This window comes from Lissotriton vulgaris, chromosome 1_1 (genome assembly GCF_964263255.1).
Source record: "Lissotriton vulgaris chromosome 1_1, aLisVul1.2, whole genome shotgun sequence".
NCBI classification, from domain to species: domain Eukaryota; kingdom Metazoa; phylum Chordata; class Amphibia; order Caudata; family Salamandridae; genus Lissotriton; species Lissotriton vulgaris.
Genome location: NC_141685.1, coordinates 1,666,728,467 through 1,666,740,892, shown reverse-complemented (window position 1 = coordinate 1,666,740,892; position 12,426 = coordinate 1,666,728,467). Strand labels below are relative to the sequence as shown.

Sequence of the window (12,426 nt, the reverse complement as noted above, 5' to 3'; positions counted from 1 at the left end):
TCAATGTCGCTCAAAAATTAACGAAGCTGCCTTTCTATACCTAGAAAAGTGCCCTCCGCTGATCAGTGTTTGGAAATGTAGGACATCTTCCAGCAAAGAATGAAAGCACTGGAAGACTAGACCACATCAGCTGCTGGCTTACACATTTTAGTGCAAACAACAGTGTGGAAGCAGTGTCTCCATTTAAGAGGAACTGTGTGCAGTTTTTGCAATACACACCAGGACCTTGAGGAATTTATTTTTGTCCAAATGTACACATTGTATATATAATTTTGCAAAATATAGTAAATACTGTATTACTCTGTCCTTTTCTTAACTTTCCTCTCAATCACATTATATTTCTATTTCTTTGCACACCCCTTTTTGGGCAACTAAAAAATGCTTTAAAAATGAGACAGCTAGAAATTCAATGAATTAAAATTGCCCCATAACTTTTGAGTTATTGTTGTTGCTATTTGCTAGTGGTGTTTGTTGATAAACGTATCCATTGATTGAACCGTGGGAAATATAGTATATGTGCCCACTTAATGAGTTGAACTTTGAATACGTCAATTGATTGAATCAATTTAAAAAAAGGAAGTCTGAGACCATTGTTTTTGTACAATGAATATTACCCAGGTCTGCCGACTTCAGGGTTCACCCCATTTTTTGATGCCATACCTTATTAGGCATCTATGCACAAGGGATCAACACACATTACAGGAAAATGCTTGGGTAAAGGTACAGACTATAGGTTCCAAAGGAACACAGACCATTCGACTCAGTGTTCAAAGATACTGAACCAGTTTTTTAATATCCCAGGCAAGACTTTGATCTCCAAATAAGAATTTGCCAGCCCCACAGCAACATAAACCTCCTTTGGCAAAAGACAAAATTGATGGCAACATAACCCCACAGATTCGCTTTAATTAAAACCATCTTTTGCTGTTCCTCTAACCCAACAATAAACCAACTCAATCCCGCTTTTCAAAACCATTATATTTACACAGGAATATATGGAGAACTTCCTCAGCAAGTTATGAATTTATTGATGCTTCTCAGCAGCTCGTTTGACTTCAGTCTGTGCTATCTTTTTCAGTTTGTCACCATGAGTCCCAGATACCCAAAGCAATCTTGTTCCCACTGAATTTCTGCCTTCGGCAATCAGTATTTATTTCCACTGGGGCGCTGATGCTGGCTCTGAGAGACTGTTTTCTTTACTTGTTCATACATAGCTCTGTTTATTCCTAATTGCATCAGCAGTCCCTCCGGCTCTGCTGGACTCAAATACACCCTCTCTAGGGCTCAATCATTCACCGTCTGTCTTAACTTATGAGCCAATGGCTCCAGTGGCAGAAACATTAATATATAATGGGGCAGGGGTGGGGCGGTTGTTCTTTTTTCAAATTCCCACTTTATACAAATACGGTAGCTTGGAAAGTACAAACGCTATTAGATTATTAAAGTGTTCAGTTCATTATTATGAACAGGGGGCCATGACACCTTATACCACGCCTTCCCAGGGTCTTATGAGGGTCATCTCAATTTGTACTCCGATTTTTCTTGAGAGATGTGTCGACCAACGATAGCCAAGTTTTCCCAGATGCTGGTCAGCAATGGATTACATACCGCATATGTGCCCCTGCTTTGACCTTTACATCCGCGGTGACTCCTAATCTATATATGCATCCAGCAAATTTAATTTCCTCAGTGTATTATTTTTGGGAGGTTGCAGTGTTGTAGCTACTGCGTTGTATGGTAGTTTAAATAGGTGTGTTTTATGTGCTATTTTTGACATGTTGCTTGGTGTACATGAGTGAGGTGTTTAAGGTCTTTATATCCTTGTGGGGTGATGCCACAAGAGGGGTGGACAATTGTGCCTTGTGGAGTTGGCAGTGGATAGACGTGGTTGTTGCGTTTGATAGAACAGAGAGTAGGGAAGGGAAGGTAGTACAAGGCCTGTATATGCATTAGAAAGGATGACCCGTTCTACCATGTTAGGCTTTTATTAGACTAGGCAAGGGAGTAGGTGGGTAGTGAAGGTTTCTAACAGTGCAAGGCACACTAGATCAGATTTGCTGGCCTTCATAAAAACAAATTCAACACCATGGTGACATCCCACAGCACATTGTACCTTGCCCTATGTAGTCTCTTCAATCTCATACTCTACATCACCCTACAAACCATATTTCTTCCCAATGACTTGTTGTCCACCAGTGCATGTCCTGCTGAAACCCCTGACCTATAACAATTATTGTCCTGTAACCTAAACCTTCCTCAAACTTTTTCACTAAACAAATGTACCACCTCAACTACAGGTGCTTCCACAGGATCCACTCCTATCCATGCACCAGCTAAACCATATTCTCCAAATTCCTCTATACCTACTCCTAGTTCATGGTGCCCAAGAGTCTTTCAATAATTGTGCAGCCTTATCCAAAAGTCCTCTGAAACTGCTACATCTCTACCGATGGTATTGAGGGGGGGAACCGGTACAAGCAACACCTGTTTTTAGCCCTCACCATTGCTAAGCGGGATATTGCCCAGCAGTGGAAAAGTGCAGCTCCTCCTACGATCGGCAGATGGAAAAAGGCCATTGATCGTATTAATGCAGAGATAGCTGTGTTCCAAGCTCATGGGTGCCCCCAAAAACATAAGAAAATATGGCTGTGGTGGGCAGATTACCAGGGCATAGAACTAACCCCCTTATCACTTCAGACCCCGGATTGGCTGTGTTCCCCTGATGTGATTGGGCATTATACAACAAGGAATATCATTTAAAACCTTCAGATCGTTCATCCAATTGTTCAATTATAACTTGGTGGGATTTGAAAGCAACGGCGAAATGTTATTGCTGTGTGCACGTTTTCCAGAAGTTATACAGGGTCACATAATTCCTTCAAAATGTATCCTTAGGGTCACGGCCCGGTATATATCATGTAAAATCAATAAAAATATATTGTTAAAAAAAAAGTAATTGTTTGGTATTTGCAGGGGAAGGACGTTTTGAGTTGCCTCTACCTCTTCTCTTTCCATTGTTTCCTCTAAGTCCACCTCTGAAATAACCTTGATGAGGGCAATTGACTGTTTTGCCTTTGCAAAAGGACGAGGGATTTTCGAATGAAAGTTTAGGAGCCTGCACTATAATAGGAGCGACGAAAGGAACCTCCACCTGAAGATGTTTGCAAGGTCCCCATAGACTTAGCGACTTCAGTATCTTTTTTCATTTTTTCCAGTGAGGTGTCAACTGCTGGACCAAAGAGGTGTTCCTTATTGAATGGTTGGTTAAGAACAGAGGCTTGCACCTCAGGCTTAACACCTGAAACTCTCAACCAAGCATGTCTGCACAGAATTACTCTGGTGTTTACTACTCTAGCTGCTGTGTCTGCTACGTCTAAGGCACATCTAATTGAAGTATTAGTAATGAGCCTGCCTTCTTGGATAAGACCATTAGCCTTGGATTGGTGCTCATCAGGTAAAAATTGCATAAGCTTCTCTAGCTCATCATAGTGAGCTCTATCGCAAGGAGCTAATTAGGCTTGAGTATTAGGAATGCGCCACGGATTGGCTGCCTGCGATGCCACTCTTGCCTGAGGCATCAATTAACTTGGACTCCTTATCAGGGCGAGGTGCTACACCTGTGGTCTGTGAGTTAGCTCTCGAGTGCACTGGAAACTACAAGACAGTCTAAAGGCAACTGACCTTTGCTGTAAACAGGGTGCAGGTATATGAGTTTTGTGCACTCTAGATGCGATTATTCTTGCCCTTACAAGATCTTTAAAAATTTATTTTGCATGCCTAAGAATTCCCTTTAGCATGGGTAGTGTGCAAGTGGTCCTTTGAGTGGTACTAAGTGTTTCAAATAAATAAATCCTCTAAGTTCTTTATAAAACTCCACCCTGAGATAATTTGCAGCTCTATTAAGGGGAAGGGAATCAAGGTTTTCAAAAATCACCTCAACCAACGACATGCCTGATTTAGTTATCTCACTTCTTGAAGTAGCCCTAACCAAGGGGAATATTTCAGACCATGTAAAGGTACATCCATGGGGGCTGTTTTTGCCCCCAATTTTGCCATTCTGTTTGTGGATAACATTGAGACTACCATAATTTACAATATGATCAACCCATATCCCCAAAAATTTGAGTATGGCGCAGATATATTGATGAGGTCTTCATGATCTGACTAGGTGTCAGCAATAAATTGCATGATTTTTGCTCATGGCTTAATAACAGCCAGCTTGACCGGAGATTCACATACAGTCACAACATAGATAGATTATCTAGATGGCACCGTCAAAAGCCTCAACTGAGAACTATTTACTACACTGTTCAGGAAACAAACAGAGCGCAACACACTTCTCCAGTACAACAGCTCATATCCCAGAGCACTCTGAGACTATCTACATCCGGAGGAATTGAAAATTAAAAGAGGATTTCTTCAGTGAAGCAGAGATACTTCGTAAAAAACTGACTGACGGAGGTTATCCTAGACGCTTAGTCAGACGCTCAATGAAACGGGCATGGTACTCGCATCGAGAATACCTACTCCAACCCAAAGAAAAAGCTTCCCTTTCTAAAATTACATGTGTTACTACATACTGCCCTGTGAGCAACAGACTTAGGCAATAGGCTTTTTTAATCAGTTGTGCGGACATTTCTCTATTTTGGAAGCTAGCGCTGGGACACTCCCAAGTAGCCGTGCGCTCTACAAATTAAATAGAACATGACAAACATAACATAACTTACGACAATGATTAAGAAATACTGGTCAGTTCTAACACGATTGGACTTGATGACAGGAGCCCCTCTGTTCTCTTTCAAAAGCGGATGGAAGAAAACAAGTTACTTACCAGTATCTGTGGTTCAACAGTATTGGAACTTTCATAGATTCCCATGCTTTAGTATCATTCCCCGTCGTCGGGATGGGAGTCTCAGTAACAAAATAACATAGCAGTAGGTACACAAGAGAAAGGAAAAGGCCTAGGTCTCATTCCCTTTTTTAGCATATCCACCTCTTTTTGGAAAAGAGACCAAACTAAGCATCAGCCAATCAGAAGAGCCTCACCCCATAGAACCCTCTCAGAGCCTCAGATTTTCGTAGCCGTTGTGTAACAGTCACCATATCTGCTGAAGGCTGAGCTTTCCTCGGGGAGGTGGGTGGGCGGGCGCATGGGAATCCATGAAAGTTACCAATACTGGGGAACCACAGTTACAGGTAAGTAACTTGTTTTCTTGCCTCAGTATTGGAACTTTTATAGATTCCCATGCTTTTGTATCAGAGTAGCAAGCAGTCAGCCATAAGCACATTTTGTGGCATACATAAACATTGCAATAGTCATCATTACATGAAAACTAAAATGTGCAGAATAAAAAGAAAGGTGGGATAGAAAGGAAAGCTCACCAATTAGTGGAAGAGGTTCCTCAGGACCGCCTGGCCCACAACCGTATCTTCCTGTTGCAAGGAATCCAAGCAGTAATGCCTTGTAAAGGTGTGCACGCTGCTCCAAGTTGCAGCTCTGCAAATGTCTTTGATGTGCACTCCAGCGAAGAGAGTTGTTGAAGAAGCCACCGATCTTGTGGAATGTGCTCTAACCCTGCTGGTCAGCGGCTTACCCGCTGTATTATGGCAATGTAGAATGGCATTTGTAATTCACCTTGCAATACCATGCTTCGAAAGAGGGAGGCCCTTATGAGGACCACCAAAGGCAATAAATAATTGGGAGGATTTACGGAATCCTTTGGTGCGATCCAAGAAAAATTTCAAACACCGCTGTACATCCAGAGAATGTAGCGACCTCTCCGCTGGTGTAGTAGGGTGAGGAAAGAAAGCTTTAAGAATAACTGGTTCATTCAAGTGGAAGTCAGAGGGCACCTTGGGTATGAACTTTGGATTAGTTCGTAAGATCCTTGTATTTCTTTTGAATTGGAGAAACGGCTCTTGGATTGTGAGCACCTGCAACTCCCCAATGCGTCTTGCTGATGTGAGGGCAAGAAAGAAAAGCCAATTTCCATGAAAGGAATTTCATGTCTGATCGATGTATTGGTTCAAAGGGGTACTTCATGAGCTGTGAGGACCAAATTCAATTGCCACGTAGGAAGCGGAGGCCTCACCGGGGGATAGACACGGAACAATCCTTTGAGAAACGGTTTAATTATCCTGGAAGACCAAAGAGAAGGTCCAGACGCTGACCGTCTATACCTAGAACTCGCTGCCAAATGAACTTATGGATGAATGGGCCAGCCCAGACTTAGCCAAGGACAAGAGATAAGGCAGAATTTAATGAGGTAGCGAAGAGAAAGGGTCAACATACTCTTTCCTGCACCAAATGCAAAATCTCTTCCATTTGAGACAGTAAGTTTTGTTTGTGGCAGGGGCTCTAGCCTGGGAGAGAACTTTATTTAATTTGAGATGGGAAGGTTCATAAATTCTCGCTGCTCAAGAGCCATTCTGTCAGGTGCAAGGACGCTGGATCCCGATGCCAAATCTGCCCTTCGGACATTGTGAGAAGGTCTGGAATGGTTCGCAAGGGAAGAGGAGGAACCAGCGACAACAGGTGGAGTTCCGTGAACCAGAACTGTCTCGCCCAAGCAGGGGCTAGCAAGATCAGCTTGCATGGCTCTACCTTGATCTTCCTGATAAACCTCAGGATCAGTGGAATGGGGGGGAAAAGGCGTAGAAAAATGTCCCTGACCAGGCTATCTAAAGTGCATTACCCAATGACCCTTGGTGGTGAAGCCTGCTTGCATAAGAGCGGCATTTCTTGTTGGTAGGTGTGGCAAATATTTCTATTGCAGGCTTGCCCCACTGTTGGAAGACCTCGTCCAGAACTTGTTGGTTCAGTTCACACTCATGACTGACTGAGGATGACCTGCTTAGTCTGTCCGCATTTTCGTTTAAGATCCCTGGCAGGTGTTCCGCCTGCAGCGAAATCCCATGAAGGATCTCCCATTCCCAGATTTCTTGAGCTTCCTGAGACCACGGGAGAGACCTGGTTCCTCCTTCCTTGTTCACGTAATGCATGGCCGTGGTGTGTCCGTCCGGATGAGAACTTTTGAACCTCTTAGGCGAGGGAGAAAAGCTTGAAGAGCCAGTTTGATCGCCCTGAGCTCCAAAAGATTGATGTGGAGCTGACGGTTCTGAGGAGACCAATGTCCACTGACATGCAGGTCCTGCAGCACTGCTCCCCAACCGTCCAAAGACGCATCCGTCATCACAACCTGAGGAGATGAATCTCTTACGAAGGATAGACCTTGGAACAAGTTCTCTGGCTTTGTCCACCACACGGCAGCGCTTTTCATTGCCGAGGCGATGGTCACCTTGTTGTCGAACGACCCGTGAATCGGTTTCCATTGGATGTCTAGTTGCTCTTGAAGAGGACGCATCCTCAACCTGCAGTGTGGAATTAGAGGAATGCATGAAGAAATTAACCCCAGAAGGGATTTTTAACGACGTACTGAAAGACACCTTCCTCAGAAGTCTAGCGCCATGGTCTGCAGTTCTCCCTGCCTCTCCAAGGTTGGGAAAGCTTTCTTGAGATTCGAGTCCAAGGTGGCCCCCAGGAAGCGTGCTGTCCTGGATGGAACCAGAGAGGACTTCTCCTTGTTCAGAGTGAGACCCAAATTCTGAAAAAGGTTTGTACATGCGTTGACCGCTTCCCTCGCAGCCTCCCTGGATGGAGCCTTCAGAAACCAATTGTCCATGTAAGGGAAGACCTGAAAGTGATTCTTCCGAAGAAACGCAGTTACTGGTGCCAGCACCTTTGTGAAGATTCTCGGAGCCGAGTGAAGTCCAAATGGTAAAACCCTAATTTAAAGTGGCTCTTTGCTACTGTAAATCGTAGAAACCTTCTGTGTGCTGGGAGAATCGGCACATGAAAGTACGCATCTTCGAGATCGAGCGTGGCCATGAAATCCCCTGGATTGATAAGACGTAGAATGTCTTGAAGAGAGACCATCCGGAAAGATAGGGAGAGGAGATAGGTGTTGAGCTCCCTGAGATCTAAAATTGGGCGCCATTTCTCTAGCGTCTTCCTTACCAAGAAGAACCTGGAATAGAATCCTTCTCCTCTTTGGGCGGAGGGGACCGGCTCCATCGCATTCAGGAGCAACTGATGAGCCGCAGATGTTTTGATGGAATGGCACCAGGGGGCTTGGATGGTGGGATTTGCGTGAATTCTAAAGTATGGCCCTTTCGTATGATGTTGAGCACCCATTGGTCTGATGTTATCTTGGACCAATTCCGAAGGTATTGTGACACCCTGCCTTCTACTGATGATCTTGTAGAGATGGGTACAGTAGTAAGAGCCAGGAGGCCGCTATTGTCTCTTGGACGCATCACGTCCTTGGCGAGCCTGCTTCCCTCTGTTATTAGGCCTTGAGAAATTTGAGGACTGACCTTGCCTTTGCTGATACAGCGGACGGTACTGTTGTGAACCTGAGCCATATGTTGAGTACCTTTGCTGCTGGTAAGAGCCTCTGTAGGTGGTGCTCTTGCCCTTGGAACCCCAAAAAGGAGCTTTGCGGTACTGAAGCGTACCCAGAGACTTCGCAGTCTCAGTATCTTTAATATCCTGCAGGGTGTCATCTGTTTACCAAATAAAGCCTCTACATCAAAAGGTAGATCCAAGATCTTATTTTGGATTTCGGGTCTGAACCAAGGCGTCTTAAGCCATCCCTGGCGACAAAGGACTGCAGCTCCAGCCAAAGAACGAAAAGCTGTTGTGGCAATGTCCATGGCACAGTCTGACCTCCATTGATGTTGCTTCCCTCTCTTGCAAAATCTTTTTCGCCTCAGTCTTTGACTCCGGAGGAAGTTGATCCAAGTATGGCCAAATATCACACCATAGTTGGAGATTGTATCTGCCCAATATCGCCAAGAAGAAAACCTCTTTCCGGCGTGGTCTAACCTCCTGCCCTCTTTATCTGGAGGAGTTGTCAAAGGAGCTGAGGGGTTGCAAGACTTTCTTTGCGCGCGCTTGTGAGATTACAGAGTCCGGTCATCCTCCGGCGTTTTGCATTTTTTGTCGAGACGCGGTAGTATAGGGACCACCGTCGCTGGATTTTTCATTGCCTTAAGGCCTTCCTCCCAAAGATGTTGGAAAATAGGGATAGATCTTGTTGTCTTCTTATAAGGTTCTTTAAAATCATATAAGAAACATTTGGTGGCAACAGAAGGCATTGGTAGTTTGAATCTACCAGCTGCTCTCTCCATTAGCTTGTGAAACCCCCCTACATCTGCTGGCGGGGAGTCCATCGGATCCGGACATGGAGATGCTGGGTATGGGAGGACCTATTCATCCCATTCTACACCTTGACCAGGCCTTTCATTAACATTTTCATCCTCATCCGATGAGTCATCATGGGTGTCCAATGGAATCAAAGGCTCCTGTGGAACCGGTGTCTGTGGCAGAGATGACACCGGAGTCGGCAAATTGGGAGCAGCCATTGGTGGAGCCGCAGGGACATGGCTTTTGTAGTTCGGACTGGACTGTTCCCATGGGGCACAGGGTCAGAGCTGATTTGCATATCGCCATTGTCTAACCCAGGGTGGTGTGGAGTGCAAAAATACGATGGATTTGGGCCCAGATCTTCGGACTGGGGTGAATGTGTGACATTGATCCACATTCTGTCCATCACCTGTTTTGTTTGCAAATTCCGCCTAAAGTGCGCTGGGGATGCTCAGACGTGGGTCCCAGGCACTCCACACCACTGGAGTCAAGCTAGCCGGGCTGATGAGAGGTGTTACCTCGAAACCGGTCCGGTCCTCGGATGCTTGATTCCGTTCTGGGAAGGACATGGCTTTTGTAGTTCGGACTGGACTGTTCCCATGGGGCACAGGGTCAGAGCGGATTTGCATATCGCCATTGTCTAACCCAGGGTGGTGTGGAGTGCAAAAAAACGATGGATTTGGGCCCAGATCTTCGGACTGGGGTGAATGTGTGACATTGATCCACATTCTGTCCATCACCTGTTTTGGTTGCACAGTCGGAACAGCAGCAAGTTGTAAACATCTAGACTTATAATCCTGCAGCACATTGTGAAGGTCCTGCAGTAAAGATGATGGAACAGACACCATGTCTTGTCTCGAGTACTTTTGTGGCTGGGTAGAATGATGATGACCACATTCCTGGTTGTACTCTCCATCAGAATTGGTCTCCTGGCATTTAACCAGAAGCTGGGAAGGACTGTTCGCATAGCCATACGAGTCCTGTTAGTCATCCTCCGACTCATCCTCATCTAAAAGCAGAGCTGGAGGCAAGGGGGTAAATCTCCTAGGAGATGTCATGTCTGGTGTAATCCTGGTCATAGAAAAGGTAATACTCTCCTCCGACGACAAAATAGTAGACGATCCCGTCGACAATAGTGTTGATAATACTGCCGTCGTCGACAAAATAAATGTCTTAAGAACACTCAACGAGATGGGTGTAGTCTATGCCTAGACAGTCGACGCTCCTGCTGTCGTCATCAATGTTGTGGTCGTCGAAACCCTCGACGACGACACAGTCGTCGACATCCTGGTAGACGTTGCTGCCGTTGACACCTTTGTCGACTATGCTATAACTGTCGTCGACAACTTTCTCCGTCGACGTTGACGGTCCCGTCGACAAGCCCGTTGACGGTACCGTTTTAAGCGTAGGCTTCAATTCCTTAGTCGACTCCTTCATCGTCGATGACTTAGTACTTCTGTCAGACTTTCCAGAAGACTGAGAAGAAGGTTTTTTGAAGGCTTGATCAGTCTTCATCCCCGAAGAAGGCGTAGATGGTCCTACCCTCTCCTTTTCACCATGGTGAGGAGATTCGACTGGACCTTGGCTCTCCAACTCTCTGGGGGTTCTTTTTGAGGCATTAGAAGGATGCTCCACAGAAGTAGAAGGGGAACTCCTACCCCTTTTGACTGACCTTCTAGAAGATGACGCTGATGAAGTGAAGAGTCCTCACTGTCACTGGAGACTGTCTTTTCTGGACTTCAATTTTTGAAGCCAGGTAAGGAGCCTACACTCACGATCCCGGAGGGTCTTGGTTGAAAAGGTGCGGCAGATCTTGCAGTCCGCAGCCTTATGATAAGGATAGAGGCAGTAGATGCAATCTTTAGGCTTATCCTCAACAAAAAGCCTTTTCTTGCCACAGGTGGAAAATGGTTTGAAAAGGGCCTTCTTTTCCTTTCCAGACATTGTGGAAGGAACAGCTAACAATCCTGAAGAGAAATCCTGAAGAAAAACTTCTGAAGAGTAGAGATTGAGCAGGGCTCAAAGGAGACTCCCTAAGCACAACGTGCAGAAAACCTGAGGCTCCGAGGTTCCTTCAGGAGGGTTTTATGGGGTGAGGCTCTTCTGATTGGCTGATGCTTAGTTTGGTCTCTTTTCCAAAAAGAGGCGGATATGCTACAAAAGAGAATGAGGCCTAGGCCTTTTTCTTTCTCTTTTGTACCTACTGCTATGTTATTTTGTTACCGACACTCCCATTCAGACGACTGGGTTTGATACAAAAGCAAGGGAATCTAGGAAAGTTCCAATACTGGGGCAATATTAAAGATCACTTGGTCAGGGTGCACAAACCCATAAGCAAGGACAACTCCCTCCCTTCCTACCTTAACTTACCGCCCCTGCAAAGTCACTGCAAATGTAACAACTGCATAGCATGTGACTTGACTACGAATACCCAAGTGTTTGAATATGGTGCTCCCAGGTTCCGGTGAAGGAGCCTGCAGCACCGCCCAGTTTGCCACCCCACACCCTGGCTAGCAACCCCTGCCTCTCCCTGTGGCAAACAGAGCAGGGACAGCTGTGCTACCAAACACACAACCACAAGTCTCCACCTACCTCCACAGAAGACTTACAGCCTCGCATCATGCCTGAGCTCGCATTGTCGTGGCGTTGATCCCTAGGCTAACCAAGGTGATCGACCGACTTGCAGGCGTTGTCACTCTTGTTGTGGCGCTGGCTTATCAGTACGATCTGCACCAGCGGCTTTGCCCGTGATTACTGCAGTCAAGTGCCTGGGCTTCCGATGTGCTGCTGGATGAGCCCACATCTGATGGAGATCGCTGAGCGGCTCCGGTCTGGTGAGGCTGGCTCATCCAACTCGAAATTTGGGATGAAGAGCTCCTGCATAACCCCCACAGAACCAAATTCTGGTGAGCAGCCGAGCACGAAAGGGTCTACTCACCGGAACCTGAGATTTGGTGAAATATCTCAACGGACACGTATTCCCAGTAACGGGAGAAGTGAGGCTCACTACCGCCTGTCTGACTCCAAGATGGCGACATCTGACCCCTAATCTATTTCCCTCCTACAGAACAACCCCCCTACATTATTTCCACCTTTGCCAGACTTCTACTAGTCTCCGAACCGGACAACAACTTATCCTAGCTGCGCTGGCCTCAGAAACAGGAGGCACACCACCATTACAGAGGGCCAGTCCCGAAGATAACGGCTGCCCGCCCGTA

At 45.9% G+C, this 12,426-nt stretch overlaps 1 protein-coding gene across 2 annotated transcripts in view; it reads right to left on the bottom strand.

Moving 5' to 3' along the window:
- The window catches only part of KLHDC10 (kelch domain containing 10), a 323,217-nt gene that overhangs the window by 125,192 nt on the left and 185,599 nt on the right, over positions 1-12,426 (bottom strand). The window lies entirely within an intron of this gene.